We start from the raw sequence: 21,029 nt of genomic DNA on the forward strand, positions 1-21,029 counted from the left end.
TAATTATTCTATCTAATGGTCTATAAAAGGCTAGACTTTATCTTTTAAGTTACTATTTAAGGTACATTTACATCACACATTAAGATTTATGAAAAAATAACAGAAGAAATTTTGTCTGCTTGAATTTTGCTTGCTACTTTAGGGAAGCATATCATATGTCTTCTCAAATTAGAAACAGAAGCACTTCTATTCTACTTTCTAGAAAACCTTGAAAACAAATACGCCATGTAAAATTCAAGTGAGACTTTTTAAGGAAGTTCATCTTGCATAAATAAAGCACATCCATTACTCTTTTGAAAGTTAAAAAAAATCACTTTATTCAGAAAAAACCCTCTTTCAATCTGAATTGTTAATATTCGTTATCAATTAACTCATTTAAGGTTCTAATGCTGCACTTCTGCTGTACTAACGAAGAGCTTATCCAAAATGTATCTTCCAATTGTGCTGCAAAGTATTTTATTTAGTGAAGTTTGCTAAATAATAACTAAATTAAGAAATAGTTAAGTTGCTGTCAAAACTGTTATAAGTTTAATGTTTCATATACAAATCTTAGATACTCGTGCATAAGCAAATATGCAGTGTTAAAAGGCACTGAGACCTTATTTACAAGCCTTCAAGGCTTATGCAGTAGAGTTTAAATAACACAGTGGGATATTCTCTCTGTAAATAACACATAACGAAAGTCACACTGTGAAGTTAATCTAGGACTTTGCGGGTGGCAAATGCCCATTTTTTAAAAAGCCATATTTCTAAAAGTGCATCATTTTTACAATATGTCTGTAGAACTTAGTTGCATTGTTTCCTTTTTGTTTTATAAAACCTTCAGGTTCCAATTGTATAGCCAAATATCTGTGAGTGATGGATTTTTGACTGTTCATACCATGAGCCAAGCTATTCATATTAAAAACTTTAAAGCTCTTCCTTAGCTAAACTTGGCTAGACTTTTGGACTGTTCCTCTTACTGGTCTTTAAGATATTTCTGCATATTTTAGCTAATTAGAGCAAATGTCTAGTTTGCAAAATACTTATTTAAGGTCCGGATGGGAGTATAAACATCGACATTTACCTTCCATCATGGCTTTCAGTAATTGAGGCTTTCAATGTCCTGCTTTTTAAAAAGATAAATATAGACTAGATTACCAGGCTTAATTATATCTATGGTACTCTCCTTATAATAGAAATGTACTAATGAGTTGGGGCAGATTTTAGCCAGTTGCAACCATAGGCCACTTTTATCAAAAGCATAGTTGCATTGTTATAGACAAATAACAATGCAACTATGGTTATCTAACTTAGAGCCTGCCAGCAAGTCTACACCCCATCAACTAATAGACCAATAATATACAGTGCACTAATCACACAGTCAGTAATCAAACGTTTGAAGAAATATAAAGCTAAGTATGAAGTTTTGTATCAGGGGTGTCAAACTCAAAGCCCAGGGGCCAGATCTGGCCTGTGGGGTGCTTAGATCTGGCCCACAGGGTCATTTCCTGGAAACAGCAAAGGACCGGCCCTTGGTACCTCTGGGCTACCATGCGCAGAAGAGCACCAGCGAGCAAAACGAACGTACGTGCACGGGCATCATGCAAACCGGTAGTAAAGGTAAGTAGAACCCACCCTTAGTTTGACACTCCTGTTTTATATAGATGCTGAAGAAGCAAGAATGGTTTGCAAAGATAGGAAGAGATGAAGAATAGGGATACACAGTTTTCAGAAAAAGTGCTTCAAGTCTGGGATGAGTGCATTCATTGTACCTTTTGGTGTGTGTTTTTTAAGGAAGTGACTTCTTTCAAGTGCTGCCAACATATAGTAAACATGTCCATGCTAGATTCAAAACACTTTTCCCATACTGCATGCTCTACTGGAGAACTATAGGGAATGGTATTAATGCAAATTGGTTCTACCCAAATACTCTTTTATTTATTTTCTGTCTTCAGTTTACTTCTTTGTGCACTCTGAATAACTGCTTTTCCTAGAAGGAAATAGCATGACAAGTAGTTTATGTCTAATGAACATAGAAACAACAATTATGCTGTTTTTATACTATTCTTGTTGCATCACAGTAAAGGTGTTCACCATCGTGGAAAAGATTACTAACAATTAATTTTATACTCTTCCATAGTCTGATGATGGTAATAATAAGTCACCTTTTCCCCAAAATTATTTCTAGGGGAAGGGAGTAAATAAGCCTTTTTATACAGATAGATTCAGCATAAGCATCCTCTTTTCACTTTTCAAGTGGGTGGGGGGGAGGATATTTTGTTTTATTTTTAAAAACAAATTTATGTCACTGCCTAACAGGACATAAAGGAACTCTAAGCAGTCATTAAGAATAGAAGCACAAAAAAACAACTCACTCCCAAAACAAAAAAAGACAATACAGATAAAACTCACATCCATAAATCAGCCACATCAATATAAAAGAGATATCAAGAAAACAGGGAAAGTTACAAAGAGGACAGCTTCCTGCAACGTTTAATGAGACAGAGTGATTGCCTCTTAGCAGACTACTCTGCAAGATTCTCTAGCATTAACCTGAAAAAAATTAATTTCCATCAAAATTTAAAAATAAATGTTTTTTAAACACTCTCTAAAGGAAGAGGCGAGTCTCTCTTAATTTGCTCCAAGAGACATTATTACTTTATTTAAAACAAATGGAAATAGCCATTTTATCTCAGGCTGTACATTAGAAAGTTCTTGCTTCTATCTTTAAATGCATGCCTTCTAGCTATACTGGGAAAATACAGGAGATGGACAATGTTTCATTTAATTGCAGGCTCCTAAGATAGAGAAGGTATTCTATAATTATCGAGATCCAAAACTAGGAAATGTAAGTTGAAAGCCTGCTGACAGGCATTTAGTGCTCTAGATAAATTAGTTAATGTTAGCAAAGAGCTTTTGAAGATTACATTTTACATGCTAAGTACCATTATTATAATATAAAATTCAAAAGGTTGTCCTGAAGGAAAATCTACTTGTATTGGTTGTCTCAAAGTACTTCTGTAAAAGAGTTGTAGATTGTTTCAGGTTAGAACTGGCTACTTTATATTATCGTTTTTCCCCCTGTAAAATATAACATATTTTATATCATTTGATACAATTTATTTAAATTTAATAAATAAAACATGAACATTGAACAAGTAAAACAGGACTTCAATAACTATACTGAACAAACACAGAATACCCAGAATAATAAACATATTTTGTATTAATGGTTTAATTTTTTAAAAAAATATATGAAATATGGTGTAAAACAGGGGTGTCAAACTGGCGGCCCATGGGCTGGATGCATCATAATAATACAATATAACAATATAATAATATAATATATAATATAATAATATAACAACAGAATTAGAAGGGACCTTGGAGGCCTTCTAGTCCAACCCCCTGCCCAGGCAGGAAACCCTACACCATCTCAGTCAGATGGTTATCCAACATTTTCTTAAAAATTTCCAGTGTTGGAGCATTCACAACTTCTGCAGGCAAGTCGTTCCACTTATTAATTGTTCTAACTGTCAGGAAATTTCTCCTTAGTTCTAAGTTGCTTCTTTCCTTGATCAGTTTCCACTCATTGTTCTCAGTGCTTCTTGTTCTACCCTCAGGTGCTTTGGAGAATAGTTTGACTCCCTCTTCTTTGTGGCAACTCCTGAGATATTGGAACACTGCTATCATGTCTCCCCTAGTCCTTCTCTTTATTAAATTAGACATACCCAGTTCCTGCAACCGTTCTTCATATGTTTTAGCCTCCAGTCCCCTAATCATCTTTGTTGCTCTTCTCTGCATTCTTTCTAGAGTCTCAGCATCTTTTTTACATCGCGGCGACCAAAACTGAATGCAGTATTCCAAGTGTGGCCTTACCAAGGCATTATAAAATGGCATTAACACTTCATGTGATCTTGATTCTATTCCTCTGTTTATGCAGCCCAGAACTGTGTTGGCTTTTTTAGCAGCTGCTGCACACTGCTGGCTCATATCTAAATGGTTATCCACTAGGATTCCAAGATCCCTCTCACAGTTACTACTATTGAGCAAGGTACCACATATCCGGTACCTGGGCATTTTTTCTTTTTGCCTGAATGTAGAACCTTACTTTTTCCCCTGTTGAATTTCATTTTGTTAGATAGCGCCCAATGTTCAAGTCTGTCAAGATCTTTCTGTATCTTGAGCCTATCTTCTGGAGTGTTGGCTATTCCTGCCAGCTTGGTGTCATCTGCAAATTTGATGAGTTCCCCATCTATCCCCTCGTCCAAGTCATTGATGAAGATGTTGAAGAGTACTGGGCCTAAAACAGAGCCTTGGGGTACTCCACTGCATACTTCCCTCCATGTGGATGTAGTTCCGTTGAGGACTACACGTTGAGTGCGGTTGGTCAGCCAGTTACGAATCCATCTGGTGGTGGTGCTGTCTAACCCACATTTTTCTACTTTATCTAGTAGTAGGTTATGGTCTACTTTATCAAATGCTTTACTGAAGTCCAAGTAAATTATATCGACAGCATTCCTCTGGTCTACTAATTTTGTCATTTTGTCAAAGAATGCAATAAGATTAGTCTGGCATGATCTGTTTTTGACAAACCCATGTTGGCTTTTGGTTATTACTTTGTTTGCTTCTAGGTGTTCGGTGATTCGTTGCTTGATTATCTTTTCCAGAATCTTCCCCGGTCAGGCTGATAGGTCTGTAGTTTCCTGGATCTGATTTTTTTCCTTTTTTGAAGATGGGAACTACATCAGCTCTTTTCCAGTCTTCTGGCAGTTCCCCTGTGCTCCAGGATCTTTGAAAGATATAGTTCAGTGGTTCTGAGATCACGTCTGCCAGTTCCTTCAGAACCTTGGGGTGTAATCCATCCGATCCTGGTGATTTGAACTCGTCTAAGGTAGACAAGTGTTCACTTACCATTTTCTTCCCTATTTTAACTTGTGTTTCTAATCTGTTTTTTGTAGTGCTGTTTTTGATAGGTTGGATTGTTGTTTCCTTTTGTATAAAGACAGATGCAAAAATTGAGTTAAGTAGATCTGCTTTCTCCCTGTTGCTTGTCATCTTCTTGCTACTTTCTCCCAGCAATGGGCCAATTGTTTCCTTGACTTTTTTCTTGTTTTTAACATGTTGGAAGAAGCTTTTTTTGTTATTTTTTTACTTTTGTCGCTAACCTTTGTTCATTGTGAGCCTTAGCTTTCTTCACTTCATCTTTACAGGCTCGGGCTATTTGCTGATATTCTGCCTTAGTTATTTGCCCCTCTTTCCACTTTTTATATTTGTCCTTTTTGTCTTTCAATTTGTCAGATAGTTCTTTATGCATCCATGCATAGATCTCTTTTGAGATCTATTATTTTTCTTCTTCATTGGTATTGTGCTAGACTGCGCTTTTATAATCTCACTTTTCAAAATTTCCCAAGCTTCTTGAGTTGTTTTCCCCCTGAGGATTCTCATCCATGGAATCCTTCTCAAGCTCTCTCTAAGTTTATTGAAATTAGCTCTCTTAAAGTCCAAGACTCTAGTTTGACTTTGTTCTACTACTTGTATTTGCTTAATGTCGAATTCCAATATTGTGTGGTCACTTGCCCCCAAGGTTCCTGTAGCTTCAACACCTTCTATCATTTCATCTCTGTTAGTGAGAATTAAGTCCAGTATGGCTGATCCCCTTGTTGCCTTCTCTACTTTTTGGGAAACAAAGTTGTCTGCTAGGTTTGTTAGGAACCTGTTGGATCTTCCACTTAGTGCAGAGTTTGTTTCCCAGTTGATGTCAGGGTAGTTAAAATCCCCCATTACTACTGTGATGTGCTTCCTACATACCTTAGTTAGCTGACTAGCAAAAAGTTCATCTACTTCCTCTGTTTGGTTGGGTGGCCTATAGTATAGACCTATGGCAATATCGTTATCCCTTTTATATTGACCCAAATACATTCAAGATGATTTTCATCATTGTTGTGCTCTACTTCTGTAGAGATGTAGTTATTTCTTATATATAGTGCAACTCCACCTCCTCTTTTATTTGGTCTATTTCTTTTAAATAATTTATAACCCTCTAGCTGTATGTTCCATTTGTGGGTTTCATCCCACCAAGTTTCTGTAATGGCAACAATATCATATCTGCCCTCATTTACTTGAATTTCTAATGTGCAGGCCATGCCCACCCTAGTTCCGCGAAGGGAAAAACAATATGTCACATGATGGCAATGTGGCACAGCAAGTTTGACACCCGTGATGTAAAAAGTTTTACTTCAAGCTTTATTCGTGAACATTATAGCTAGTGTTTACATTGCCATTTTTATAAGTTTATTTTGTTTTTTCATCTAGGTTTACATTTGAATATTTTCATTGTAAACTGCCATGTTTGGGTGAGCTCTAGAAAATAGTAAAATAAATGAAATAAATAAAGAGTTGGTGCTTATCTGCTCACCCCTTTCTCCAATTTCTCTTTTTAGAAATTGAATTCCAGTGTTCCATTGTATTGCCCTGTTGACTGTTTTGACACTGATTGTTATGGAATGTGGCCTTTGGACTGTTGTGATCTAGTTTGATCCAATCCGTACATGAAATCCAGTACAACTGCCAAGTTAGGCACTTGATCCTTCTTCGGTTTCTTCCTTTTCCTTGCTTTTAGAGGAAAGAGAGTGAAAGGGGAGGAAAAACAGAAGACAAGATGTCCCTTCATTTTTGTTTTTAAATAAAAAGATAGTTATAGAAATGCACTAAGTCTCATATCAGTGGTCCAATCTGAATAACCAATTTGCCTAGGATGGTCAATGTCAATTTTGTATACCTTAAAGCAGTCCCAGATTGTGCTATTTAATTCAGTGCCAATTTTCAGCAATACAGTTTTCTGTCTACAGGGTTTGTTTGGTTTTTTTTGTCTGTAAAGCTATAGAAAAAGCGAGTTGAACATTCATATTTTGCACTTTGAATATTATCTGACCCCCTCACCCCAAAGCAAAAGAAACGGCTGAAAAAAATGGGCTGTCTTGCTACATCACTAAACTTTTTGTAACTCAATGCTGAAAGTACGTTAGCAATAACACCGATGATTATTATGATACTCAAAATTATTCTTCAGTTGTATTATGGCAGTAAAATGCATTGCCTTCTTCCCTAATGTTACAGACTAGGCACTTTTTTTCTGATGATTTTCTGTCCAAATACTAACACCAACCCTGCTTAACTTCCTAGGTCAGAGTAGGTTGGCCAGATGCTGAAGCACTCTTAATCCATTATTGTTCTTACTAAATTAAATGTTTTGAGCCCTGAAATAGGAGAAGACGGATTCACTGGCCAGTCTTTGTGTATGTTATGACTTTTTCCTGACCATCATCTGTAATCATAGGCTGCAGAATTAGCAGGAAACTTCTGCTGTGTAGGAGGCAGTCACCAGACACTTCCCACTGATTTCTGTATGTGTCTGTGTTTGTGTTTTAGTTAATGTGGACCACTCCTTTGTATACATAAAACTAACTTCAGAGTAAGCTCAGCTCTGGTCTAATCAGTTCAATTAAGATTATCCTTCTTGGACAAGGCACATCTGCCAGTGTATAGTTTTTGCCATCAGTTGACACAATTGATAACAATAGTCATATTGTGTTGATATAATTTCCCTATTCCAATCCAGTGAGCATCACATTGAAATTAGAGGGCACTGAACATTGAAGTGCAGGAAGTGTATGTATTTGCCATGGTTTTAAGCAACTTTTTTCTTAATTTGTTCGCTTCAAAAGGCTCAAGAGTTTTCCTATTTTCCTATGTTTTATTTTAAGTATCTTAGTTGAAATAGTAATGTGTTATATTCAAATCATTTGTGACGCCTATATCCTGACTGTGAAATCCATTGAGGGTGATTGGGCTGAAAAATAGTCTGCATATATAAATATAATTAACAGTACACTTCAAATTACAAATCAGAGGAATCTTACATCTTAATAGATAATGTAGAATAGAATAGAATAGATTTTTTATTGGCCAAGTGTGATTGGACACACAAGGAATTTGTCTTGGTGCATATGCTCTCAGTGTACATAAAAGAAAAGATACGTTCATCAAGGTACAACATTTACAACACAATTGATGGTAAATATATCAATATAACTCATAAGGATTGCCAGCAACAAAGTTACAGTCATACAGTCATAAGTGGAAAGAGATTGGTGATGGGAACGATGAGAAGATTAATAGTAGTGCAGATTTAGTAAATAGTTTGACAGTGTTGAGGGAATTATTTGTTTAGCAGAGTGATGGCCTTCGGGGAAAAACTGTTCTTGTGTCTAGTTGTTCTGTTGTGCAGTGCTCTATAGCGTCGTTTTGAGGGTAGGAGTTGAAACAGTTTATGTCCTGGATGTGAGGGATCCGTAAATATTTTAAATATTTATATATTAAACTATTATGCTTCTAAAAGATGTTTCAGTATCGACAAGAGATTTGTTGTTGACGACATTGTTAAAAACTAAACCACACAATTTATGAGAAAAATAATAATTTGACTAAAAGATCTCAGAATTGGAGACTGAAAGAGGATAGGAAGAATATTCTTTTGATTCCCTGTCTTCTTACCTGAAAAAAAGGGAATGATTTTTTTTGTTGGCTTTTTCACTGGGTGACTGTGGGCTCATTTGCACATCATCATGGATGTTTTTCTTCCCATCCTTGAAACTGGAAGAAAGTATGTCACTTTCAAAATTTCTGCCCCCAAAGTGATCCTGCAAGGATATTGTAGTCTGCTGTGAGGAAGCAGGAGGCAACCTTCCCCCCATCCCCCCATCCTGTTTTGTAAGCCTGTTTTAAAGGGCCAGTCATACTCCATGCCACTACTTGTCTTTGATATTGGTAATTTTTCTCCTCCCACACCAGAGGTGGGTTTCAGAAGGTTCTGATCAGTTCTGAAGAACGGGTAGCAGAAATTTTGAGTAGTTCGAAAAACCGGTAGTAAAAATTCTGACTGGCCCCACCCCCATCTATTCTCTGCCTCCCAAGTCCCAGCTGATTGGGAGGAAATGGGGATTTTTGCAGTAACCATCCTCTGGAGTGGGGAGGGAATGGAGATTTTACAGTATCCTTCTCCTGCCATGCCCACCAAGCCATGCCACACCCACCAAGTGTGTAGTAAAAATTTTTGAAACCCACCACTGCCATGTTCAATATGTAAGGAAAGATTTTCTCTATATTTAATGCATCCACAGCACAGTATTCTTAAGTTATGCATTACAGTTAGAAAAGAAGCCTCTTCTCAGGCCATCCCTAATTTTTGCTAACACATTACAACAATGATATTGGAAGGAAGCATCTATTTAATATAGTTGGAGATTCAACCACATAATTACCTTTTTAATAAACTGAATAAAGTGAAACTTAATCTTTAAGCACTTGCTGTTTCAAAGATGACTAAATATACTGTATTTAGAAGTTGTTATGTTATGAAGTTATAAGTTATTTATAAAAATAAAGGTAACCTTCCCCTGCCATGCCCACCAAACAATGCCACGCTCACCAACCCACACCCACAGAACCAGTAAAAAATTTTGAAACCTGCCACTGCCCCACACTGTCTCTCATCTCCTCCCTTGTGCAAAGAATTCTCTGATTACACAAAAGTAGTGGGGGTTTTTTTAGAGTGGAGGAGAACACTAGTAACTAATTGAAAAAAATTAAAGCATTTGAATTGTCTGAAACTCTTGCCTGAGCAAAGAAAATGAATTTATTAAAAATCAAAATAATAAAAGCAATGCAGGGCTTGTGATCCAGTCAGGCCACAGGGTTTAGGAGTTATAACGGCATTGCTGAATGCTCTTGTGCCTATTTACTTACTCTCTGTAGGAAGAAGAAAACTTCTGGAAGAGTCACTAGCAAACCAGAAAAGGAGAAGGGGAAAGGAAGTTTTTACAAAATACAGAATATCAGTGTTAGAAGGCACCTTGGAGGACTTCTAGTCTAGCCACCTGCACAAGTCTGCCATCCAACCTGAGGGGTTGGATCATCATTTGACACTGCATCATCAATCATTTTAATAATATTAAAAATATTAAAATTATGTTTCTTAATATAAAATACAAAAAGATGCATGAGGCTTTCTTGACAAACAAAAGGTGGGTTATCATCATTGCTTTTTACCATTGTCATTAAAGTGATCCCTAACATCTAGCCTTTTGTTATATCACTGTTGTCCAGGATGGATGTCTGTTTGCTTTAGCAGCATAGCTAAGGTGCCTTCATGGTTTGGGTGATCCTGCTGGGAATACAAACTCTTGGCATCCACTTCTGGCCTTCTTCACTCATCCTCTTTGCTGCTTTAAAGAGAAATTTAACAAATAGTGTAAATAGAAATTATCAGAATGCCCTAGAAATTTAGTTATAAGAGGGTTATTGAGTGGGTGACAAATGTCCTTACAAAAATGACAATAAAGAAAAACAAGGGCAGTGGTGGGTTTCAAAAATTTTTAATACCGGTTCTGTGGGTGTGGCATGGCTTGGTGGGCATGGCAGGGGAAAGATACTCAGTGGTGGGATTCAAGTAATTTAACAACTGGTTCTCTGCCCTGATGATTTCTTCCAACAACCAGTTTGCCAAACTCTCAGAAAGTTAACAACCGGTTCTCCCGAAGTGGTGCGAAGTGGCTGAATCCCACCACTGAGGATACTGTAAAATCTCCATTCCCTCCCCACTTCAGAGGAAAGTTACTGCAAAAATCCCCATTTCCTCCCAATCAGCTGAGACTTGGGAGGCAGAGAATAGATGGGGGCAGGGCCACTCAAGAATTTTTACTACCGGTTCTCCGAACTACTCAAAGTTTCCGCTACCCGTTCTTCAGAACTGGTCAGAACCTGCTGAAACCTATCTCTGAACAAGGGCCATGGTTTCTATTGTACCCATGCCTTAGGGACAATATCATATTTCAAAAGGAATTGTCTTTTATTTCCTTCCAAAATAGCTAAGAGGAGGGCATTCAAATGAGATAATTAAATTAAAGCTCTCCTAAATTTAGAAGTCAAAATTTGGTATAAGTATGACGCTGTTTTGGGAGCTCAAGTTTAATTGCTGATAAATATATCCTGTGGGAGGGCAACAGTTTCGGTTTGACCTTCTGTGTCTAAAATCCTTTTTATTAAGGCTAATTTAGCTTGATTTGGTCCTAATTATACAATAATATCTCTGGAAAATTCATAATTTCCTTTGAATTGTTTTTCCCCAATTGAAATTAACCCCAGTAACTAATTTCAATTAATTTGAAATTAACCCCAGTATTACAGGGTTGAAGAACACTTTCAGGCAATAAATAAAAATATTTAGACTGGATTCAAGTTTACTGCCTCCTGTTTCCCACCAAAATACAGCATTTTCAGACACAGCGGGCAACCTGGAAGATGCTTTTTAAGAATTTAGCTTGGACTCTCCAGACTAGCTATGTTGTTATATGTTTCTAGTTCTATCTCATTTAGCAGTAGTGTTCAGGCTTTAAGCTACAAACAGCTGAATTGCAGCAGATGTGCTCCTTTTGCAAAATGAAATAAATGCATAGCTGACCCTGATCTCTGTGCATTTCAGGATACATGATCTAAGTGAGCAGTTCAGCTTCAGGAAAAGCTCACTTATCTGTATTCACTTTAGAATTAATATATAGCAGGGAAAGAACATCAAGTACTTTCAGACTTACATTTGAAAGCCTTTAATTCATTTTAAGTGGTAGCACTGCTCTTCTTCCTCAAGGCAGTCTGACTTAATAAAGTTATTTATCGTGCTTCCAGAAGGTAAGTCTGCTTGCAACTGCTCGAGTGGGTAAGGCAGGGTTTTAATTTTGAGAAGCTCTGATCCAAATCCCAAGTCAGCTGTAGGGCTTGTTTAAGCTGTAACTCTATACCCTCTTACCTCGGAGCATAATTCTTCATAAACTAAGTGATCTTAATTTACGAAGGAATGGATTCTCTCTTGCCTTCACTTCATTGCTTAGAAGAAAGGCAGATGTTAATGTGAACAGCAGTTAGCAGAATGAAGCAAAAGATAGAAATCAATAAACCCATTTAATTTTTCATCTAAGCTTTTGAAACCTTAACATTCATTAAAGAATAAGAATAAGAATAATTTAATTTCTATACCGCCCTTCTCCCGAAGGACTCGGGGTGGTTTCCAGCCAGGTAAAAACACAATAAAGCATACAATATACAGTTAAAAACCCATTAAAAAACCTATTCAATTTGGCCCATTAGTTAAAATACACACTAAAACCATAAAAAACCTAATTAAAATTACTAATAGTTTTATGCCAGTCCTGCACGGAAGAATAAGTACGTCTTCAGCTCGCGGCGAAAGGTCCGGAGGTCAGAAAGCTGTCGAAGTCTTGGGGGAAGCTCATTCCAGAGGGTAGGTGCCCCCACAGAGAAGGCTCTTCCCCTGGGGGTCGCCAGCCGACATTGGCTGACGGCACCCTGAGGAGGCCCTCCCTATGGGAGCGCACAGGTCAATGGGAGGCAAACGGTGGGAGCAGGCGGTCCCGTAAATAACCCGGTCCTGAGCCATGGAGCGCTTTAAAGGTGGTAACCAACATCTTGAATTGCACCCGGAAGACCACAGGCAGCCAGTGCAGCTTGCACAAGTCTTAAAAGACTTCTGAAAAGAATTTTAATTCACACTAAGTTGGTTTTTTCATAAGGTTATGTCAGTAATTAAAGGTAAATTCCAATATTTCCTATGAATTGAAAACAGCTTTGTCTATGGCCTCAAAAGAGAAAATATAGCTACCACTTACAGTATACTAAAAATGTCATTCCTTTTCTCTCTCATATTATTCATTATTTATTAAAGGCAACCTGCTTGCTCAAAAATATTTCCCTGGTGTTTTGTTTTCTATTTTGATTGTAGTTAAACCTGATATTTCTCTCATTTAGGTAAATTGGTGAAAGAATATCCACATATTGCACACCCAGCAGACGTGTATGCAATGTATTTGGTAGTTTCCCAAAATGAGTTACAGTCAGATGTTTACTTTTTCATATTTAAAAGTTTGAGCAAAGAATTCCAGCTGTGAGATACCCAGAACAATCCAGCTGCACCACTTTAAAGGAGAGATGGATGTTTGTAAGAGCTGCCCGCTCTTCCTTTCAATCAATTACCATAACAAATTACTGGATATATGCCAGGAAAGATACAAAAGCTCAATGTGCAGCATTGTTTTGGATTTTGTGAACTGTTACATTTGAAGCCTGTCCTAGATAAAACCCAGATGGGGGAAAAAGAAAAGGACAGCTGGCATCGCTTTTTCTTGCAGAAATGATATCAATTCAATTTTCTCCAATAAAGTGTATTAGTGCTTGGTTCTTAGAAGGGTATTTGAGGACTGGAGGAACATGGAAATCAACTTCATTGTAACCATCCACATCAGAACCATCCACCACGCAGAAGTCTTTCTTTCTCTCCCCCAAACTCTGCTTCTGTGGCTTCCAAACCCCAGCCAGGGCAGTGGCCGCTCTGGGAATATGCTTCCCACACTATGGTGATGGTTGCTGGAGGCCTCCCCTTCCCCGCTGCTCCTTTCCGCTCTGATCACCTGACAGTCCCCCCCACCCAAACATTGACCGACTGGAGCACCCGACGGCGAGCCCAGGAAGCCCCTTTACCTTGGGAGTCAGTGGACTGGATGGTGATCAGGCCAGATTCTTCCTGGGGAAGGGAGCCTCACAGGACCCTTGCCACTCTCCCTTCCTCCTGCAGTTCCAGTTTACTCTTTCCAGGCACCTGGCAGCAAGATGCTGGGCAGCTGCGCCAAGGGCAGCCTTGACAGACACCACTCAGCTAGCCCAGCCATGGCCAATACTCCTCACCCATGGCTGAGGTTGGCCGCAGGGGCCGCTGGGCCTCCATAGGTGGTGGCAACGGCAGTAGCAACACCTGCAGCACCTCAGCCATCCCAGCTGAGGCCTGCACTCAGCTGTGAGATGTGCCAGGGCTGCTGCTATAATCCTCCACAACTGCCCACCACACATGGAGACCTCTCTGCCACCAATGGCTCCCCTGCCAAGGAAGCCCAGAGGCAGCAATGCTTACATGTGTGCTCCTGTGGCATGCACCCAGTAGCGCGGGCTATGCAAACATGGCACCTGAGCATGGGGGCGAGAGTGGGTGAGCCACCACCATGGAGCAGGAGCAGGCGCTCAAGGTCTACAGTCAGTGCTGTGGGAGGCAAAAGGGGCAGGGGACGCAGGAGTTCGCTGCCTTGGGAGGGTTGGGGAGGTGAGGGACATGTGTGTGCATGAGAGAACGGGCTTATTTTGGGGGAGGGTGTATATTTAAGCCCATCCCAAAAATTAGTCTTGGCCATATTTTCGGGACATGTCCTATTTTCGGGGAAACACATTAGCCAATGAAGCAGTAGTAGATGTTTTTCTGGAACTCCCTAGCTTTCTCCATGATCCAGTGTACGTTGGCAATTTGATCTCTAGTTCCTCTGCATTTTCCAAATCCTGCCTGTACTTCTGGTAGTTCTTGATCCACATACTGCTGGAGCCTAGCTTGTAGGATTTTGAGCATAACTTTACTAGCATGTGAAATAAGTGCAATGGTGTGATAGTTTGAACATTCTTTGGCATTGCCTTTCTTTGGAATTGGAATGTAAACCGACCTTTTCCAATCCTGTGGCCACTGTTGAGTTTTCCAAATTTGCTGGCAAATTGAGTGTAGCATTTTTACTGCATCGTCTTTTAAGATTTTGAATAGCTCAGCTGGAATACTGTCACCTCCACAAGCTTTGTTGTTGCTCAGATTTCCTAAGGCCCATTTGACTTCATATTCTAGGATGTCTGGCCCTAGGTCAGTGACCATGCCATCGTAGTTATCAGGGACGTTAAGCTCGTTCTTGTATAGTTCTTCTGTGTAATTTTGCCACCTCTTCTTGATCTCTTCTGCCTTTGTCCCTGCCGTTTTGGTCTTTTATCACACCCATCTTTGCATGAAATGTTCCCTTCATATCTCCAATTTTCTTGAAAAGATCTCTGGTCCTCCCTATTCTATTGTTTTCTTCTATTTATTTGCACTGTTCATTTAAGAAGGCATTCTTATCTCTTCTAGCTATTCTCTGGAATTCTGCATTCAATTGGGTGTATCTTTCTCTTTCTCCTTTGCCTTTCACTTCTCTTCTTTCCTCAGCTATTTGCAAAGCTTCTTCAGACAGCCATTTTGCTTTCTTGCATTTGCAAGAAAAAAACACCATCTTTTTCTTTGGGATGGTTTTGGTTGTTACCTCTTGTACAATGTTGCGAACCTCCATCCATAGTTCTTCAGGCACTCTGTCTATCAGATCTAATTCGTTAAATCTATTTTTCACATCTGCTGTAAATTCATCAGGGTTATAATTTAGTTCATATCTGAGTGGCCTAATGCTTTCCCCTACTTTCTTCAATTTAAGCCTAAATTTTGTAATGAGAAGTGAATTAAAAACTGCTGAAGTTACATGTAAACTCTGAAATGTGTTCAATGTTTTTTTTTTAATAAAGAGTTTTACAAAGAATTTTTTCAATACATCCCACTCCCCTTCCCCCACGCATCACTCACACACACACCCAGACTTCCCAGAGCAAAATACAGGGCATAAGATCTAACAATCATAAGCTAAAATACACTAATTATCCATAAATTCCCATCCCTCCCCTATAACCTCAACTCTCCTTCTCCATAATAAAGGGGGGGAAAGGAAATGTTCATTCATAAGATATTTGATATTTCTTCATCCAATAATTGTTCTAATTGTAGTCAGTCCATCTTATTCATTCCAGTATATTTTCTTCTGGGTATTCATTTAGGTACACTGAAATTTCCACCACTTCTAACAGTTCAGTACTTTTAGCATCCATACCCAATAACATCAATTACTGAATAAACATTATCTTCTTCTAGATTTTTTTTATATAATCAACCAAACTTTAACATTTTATACATTCCCTCTTAACTTTTTAACTTATATACAATTAACATTTAACCCAATTTTTCCTCCCCCATATTTCCATATCAATGAGTTACCAAATATTTTATAACCATTTTGTCATACAAGCCTTAACCAATTATTTCATTTTTTATTTTTTCCCAACACTTTATATGACCCAACATCAGTTTTTGTACAACATAACTAAATCCACCATATATAATAAAATAACATCAATATAATAATCAATATCAACCTATCAAAAACAGCACTACAAAAAACAGATTAGAAACACAAGTTAAAATAGGGAAGAAAATGGTAAGTGAACATCTGTCTACCCTAGACGAGTTCAAATCACCAGGACCGGATGGATTACACCCCAAGGTTCTGAAGGAACTGGCAGACGTGATCTCAGAACCACTGAACTATATCTTTCAAAGATCCTGGAGCACAGGGGAGCTGCCAGAGGACTGGAAAAGAGCTGATGTAGTTCCCATCTTCAAAAAAGGAAAAAAAACAGATCCAGGAAACTACAGACCTATCAGTCTGACCTCAATACCGGGGAAGATTCTGGAAAAGATAATCAAGCAACAAATCACCGAACACCTAGAAGCAAACAAAGTAATAACCAAAAGCCAACATGGGTTTGTCAAAAACAGATCATGCCAGACTAATCTTATTGCATTTGACAAAATGACAAAATTAGTAGACCAGAGGAATGCTGTCGATATAATTTACTTGGACTTCAGTAAAGCATTTGATAAAGTAGACCATAACCTACTACTAGATAAAGTAGAAAAATGTGGGTTAGACAGCAGCACCACCAGATGGATTCGTAACTGGCTGACCAACCGCACTCAACGTGTAGTCCTCAACGGAACTACATCCACATGGAGGGAAGTATGCAGTGGAGTACCCCAAGGCTCTGTTTTAGGCCCAGTACTCTTCAACATCTTCATCAATGACTTGGACGAGGGGATAGATGGGGAACTCATCAAATTTGCAGATGACACCAAGCTGGCAGGAATAGCCAACACTCCAGAAGATAGGCTCAAGTTACAGAAAGATCTTGACAGACTTGAACATTGGGCGCTATCTAACAAAATGAAATTCAACAGTGAAAAAAGTAAGGTTCTACATTTCGGCCAAAACCCAAAATGCGCCAGTACCGTATATGTGGTACCTTGCTCAATAGTAGTACCTGTGAGAGGGATCTTGGAGTCCTAGTGGATAACCATTTAGATATGAGCCAGCAGTGTGCAGCAGCTGTTAAAAAGGCCAACACAGTTTTGGGCTGCATAAACAGAGGGATAGAATCAAGATCACGTGAAGTGTTAGTACCACTTTATAATGCCTTGGTAAGGCCACACTTGGAATATTGCATCCAGTTTTGGTCGCCACGATGTAAAAAAGATGTTGAGACTCTAGAAAGAGTGCAGAGAAGAGCAACAAAGATGATTAGGGGACTGGAGGATAAAACATATGAAGAACGGTTGCAGGAACTGGGTATGTCTAGTTTAACAAAAAGAAGGACTAGGGGAGACATGATAGCTGTGTTCCAATATCTCAGGGGCTGCCACAAAGAAGAGGGAGTCGGACTGTTCTTCAAAGCACCTGAGGGTAGAACAAGAAGCAATGGGTGGAAACTGATCAAAGAAAGAAGCAACTTAGAACTAAGGAGAAATTTCCTGACAGTTAGAACAATTAATAAGTGGAACGACTTGCCTTCAGAAGTTGTGAATGCTCCAACACTGGAAATTTTTAAGAAAATGTTGGATAACCATCTGACTGAGATGGTGTAGGGTTTCCTGCCTGGGCAGGGGGTTGGACTAGAAGGCCTCCAAGGTCCCTTCCAACTCTGATGCTATGTTATGTTATGTAATAATAATAATAATAATAATAATAATAATAATAATAATAATAATAATAATAATAATAATAATAATAATAATAATAATAATAATAATAATAATTTAATTTGTATACCGCCCTTCTCCCGGAGGACTCAGGGCGGTGAACAGGCAGATAAAATAAAAACAATATTTAAAAAACCTATTCCAATAGCCTAAATTTAAAATACAATACGAAATATAAAATAAACCCCAATAAAATCCATATTTAAAACCCTATTAAGCCAGTCCTGCTCGAAAGAATAGATATGTTTTAAGCTCGCGGCGAAAGGTCCGGAGGTCTGGAAGTTGTCGAAGTCCTGGGGAAGCTCATTCCAGAGGGTAGGTGCCCCCACAGAGAAGGCTCTCCCCTGGGGTCGCCAGCCTGCACTGTCTGGCTGACGGCACCCTGAGGAGGCCCTCTCTATGAGAGCGCACTGCCGGTGGGAGGCATGTGGTAACAGAAGGCGGTCCCAAGATATCCCGGTCCTATGCCATGGAGCGCTTTAAAGGTGGTAACCAACACCTTGAAGTGCACTCGAAAACCACAGGTAGCCAGTGCAGCCTGCGCAGGATCGGTGTTATATGGGAGCCACGAGTGGCTCCTCTATCACCCGGCTGCATTCTGAACTAACTGAAGTCTCCGGGTGCACCTCAAGGGGAGCCCCATGTAGAGAGCGTTACAGTAGTCCAGGCGAGAAGTGACGAGGGCATGAGTGACCGTGCATAAGGCATCCCGGTCTAGAAAGGGGCGCAACTGGTGGACCAGGCGAACCTGGTAAAAAGCTCTCCTGGAGACGGTCGCCAAATGATCTTCAAAGGACAACCGTCCATCCAGGAGAAACCCCAAATTGCGCACCCTCTCCATTGGGGCCAATGATTCGCCCCCAACAGTCAGCCGCGGTTGCAGCTGACTGTACCGGGATGCCGGCATCCACAGCCACTCAGTCTTGGAGGGGTTGAGCTTGAGCCTGTTTCTCCCCATCCAGACCCGTACGGCCTCCACACACCGAGACAACACTTCAACAGCTTCATTGGGGTGATCAGGGGTGGAAATGTACAGCTGGGTGTCATCCGCGTACAGTTGATAACTCACCCCAAAACCACTCGCCCAGCGGCTTCATGTAGATGTTGAACAGGAGAGGTGAGAGAACCGACCCCTGTGGCACCCCACAAAGGAGGCGCCTCGAGGTCGACCTCTGCCCCCCTGCCAACACCATCTGTGATCGGTCGGAGAGATAGGATGAGAACCACCGAAATACGGTGCCTCCCACACCCAATCCCTCCAACCGTCGCAGCAGGATACCATGGTCGATGGTATCAAAAGCCGCTGAGAGATCAAGGAGAACCAGGGCAGAGGAATAACCTCTATCCCGGGCCCTCCAGAGGTCATCCACCAATGCGACCAAAGCTGTCTCCGTGCTGTACCCAGGTCGGAAACCGGACTGGAACGGGTCTAGATAGACAGATTCATCCAGGTACTGGGGTAACTGGTGTGCCACCACACTCTCAACAACCTTCGCCACAAAGCGAAGGTTGGAGACTGACGATAGTTACTCAAAACAGCTGGGTCCAGGAAGGCTTCTTGAGGAGGGTCTCACCACCGCCTCTTTCAAGGCGGTGGGAACAACACCTCCCTCAGAGAAGCGTTAACAATCCCCTGAGCCAGCCTCGTAACCTCCCGGTGGCCAGCACCAACCAGGAGGGACACGGGTCCAATAAACATGTGGTGGCATTCAGCCGCCCCAGCAACCTGTCCATGTCCTCGGGAGCCACAGGGTCAAACTCCTCCCAGATGGTCTCAACAAGACTAGCCTCCGTCACCTCGCCCGAAACTACCCAGTTTTGGTCCAGACCGTCCCGAAGCTGAGCGATTTTGTCAAACAGATACCTGCTGAAATCCTCAGCACAACCCTGTAAGGGGTCATCGCAACCCTCCTGGTTAAGGAGGGAGCGAGTCACCCTAAACAGGGCGGCTGGGCAGTTCTCTGCTGACGCAATGAGGGTAGAGACATAGGCCCGCTTGGCCTCCCTCAATGCCACTAGATAGGTCTGAGTAAAAGACCTAACTAGTATTCGGTCAGCTTCGGAACGGCCGGACCTCCACGCGCTCTCTAGGCGTCTTCTCCGGCGTTTCATCTCCCTCAGCTCCTCGGAGAACCAAGGAGCTGGTTGAGATCTACGCCGGGTCAGACGCCGCAAAGGCACGACACGGTCCAAGGCGCCCACCACGGCCTGTTCCCAGGCCGCAACAAGCTCCTCGGCCGAGCCGTGGGCCAGATCGCCAGGGAGTGACCCAAGCTCCATCAGGAACCTCTCCGGGTCCATCAGTCGCCTGGGACGGAACCAACGTATTGGTCCCGTCTCCCTGCGGTGAGGAGCAGCGGTCCGAAAGTCCAGACAAAGGAGAGAGTGGTCTGACCATGACAGAGGTTCAATGGCTAATTCTCGTACTTCCAGATCACTCAACCACTGTCCAGAGACAAAAATCAGATCCAGTGTGCTTCCCCCGACATGGGTGGGGCCATCAATTAATTGGGTCAGGTCCATGGCCGTCATGGAGGCCATGAACTCCCGAGCCGCCGTTGACGACACACCGGCTGATGGCAAGTTGAAATCCCCCATGACCATAAGCCTGGGGGTATCAACTGCCATCCCGGCTATCAACTCCAGCAACTCGGGCAGGGCTGTTGCCACGCAGCAAGGAGCCAGGTACGTGATCAACAAGCCCACCTGCATCCTACGCCCCCACTTCACGTAAAGGGATTCACAACCGGCTATCTGAGGAACAGTGGCCTCCATCGGCTCCAGACTCTCTCTAATAACCACCGCCACCCCTCCACCCCTACCTTGGGCCCTCGGCTGATGAAATGCCCGGAAACCCGGTGGGCACATCTCCACCAGGGGAACCCCCCCTTCAATGCCCAACCAAGTCTCCGAAATGCCCACAAGGTCCGCAGCCCACTCCCCTGTATAAGATCGTAGATCAGGGGGGCTTTATTCACTATGGACCTAGCATTGCACAACATCAGCCGAAGGTCCAAACCCTGGGGATACTGGCCACTCGGGGAACGGGAAAAGTCTGAGGGGCTGGAGCGCACAATCGCTCTCAAACAGCGAGTGCGCACCCCCTGAACATGATATGGCCCCCCACTTCCGCCATATCTGCCTCTCCCACTTACCGTACTGATGGAACGATTCTCTGGAATTGGAGAACAAGGCTTCCCCTTAACCTCCGAACTTAATAAAGTAT

This window comes from Ahaetulla prasina, chromosome 2, assembly GCF_028640845.1.
Source record: "Ahaetulla prasina isolate Xishuangbanna chromosome 2, ASM2864084v1, whole genome shotgun sequence".
NCBI lineage: Eukaryota > Metazoa > Chordata > Lepidosauria > Squamata > Colubridae > Ahaetulla > Ahaetulla prasina.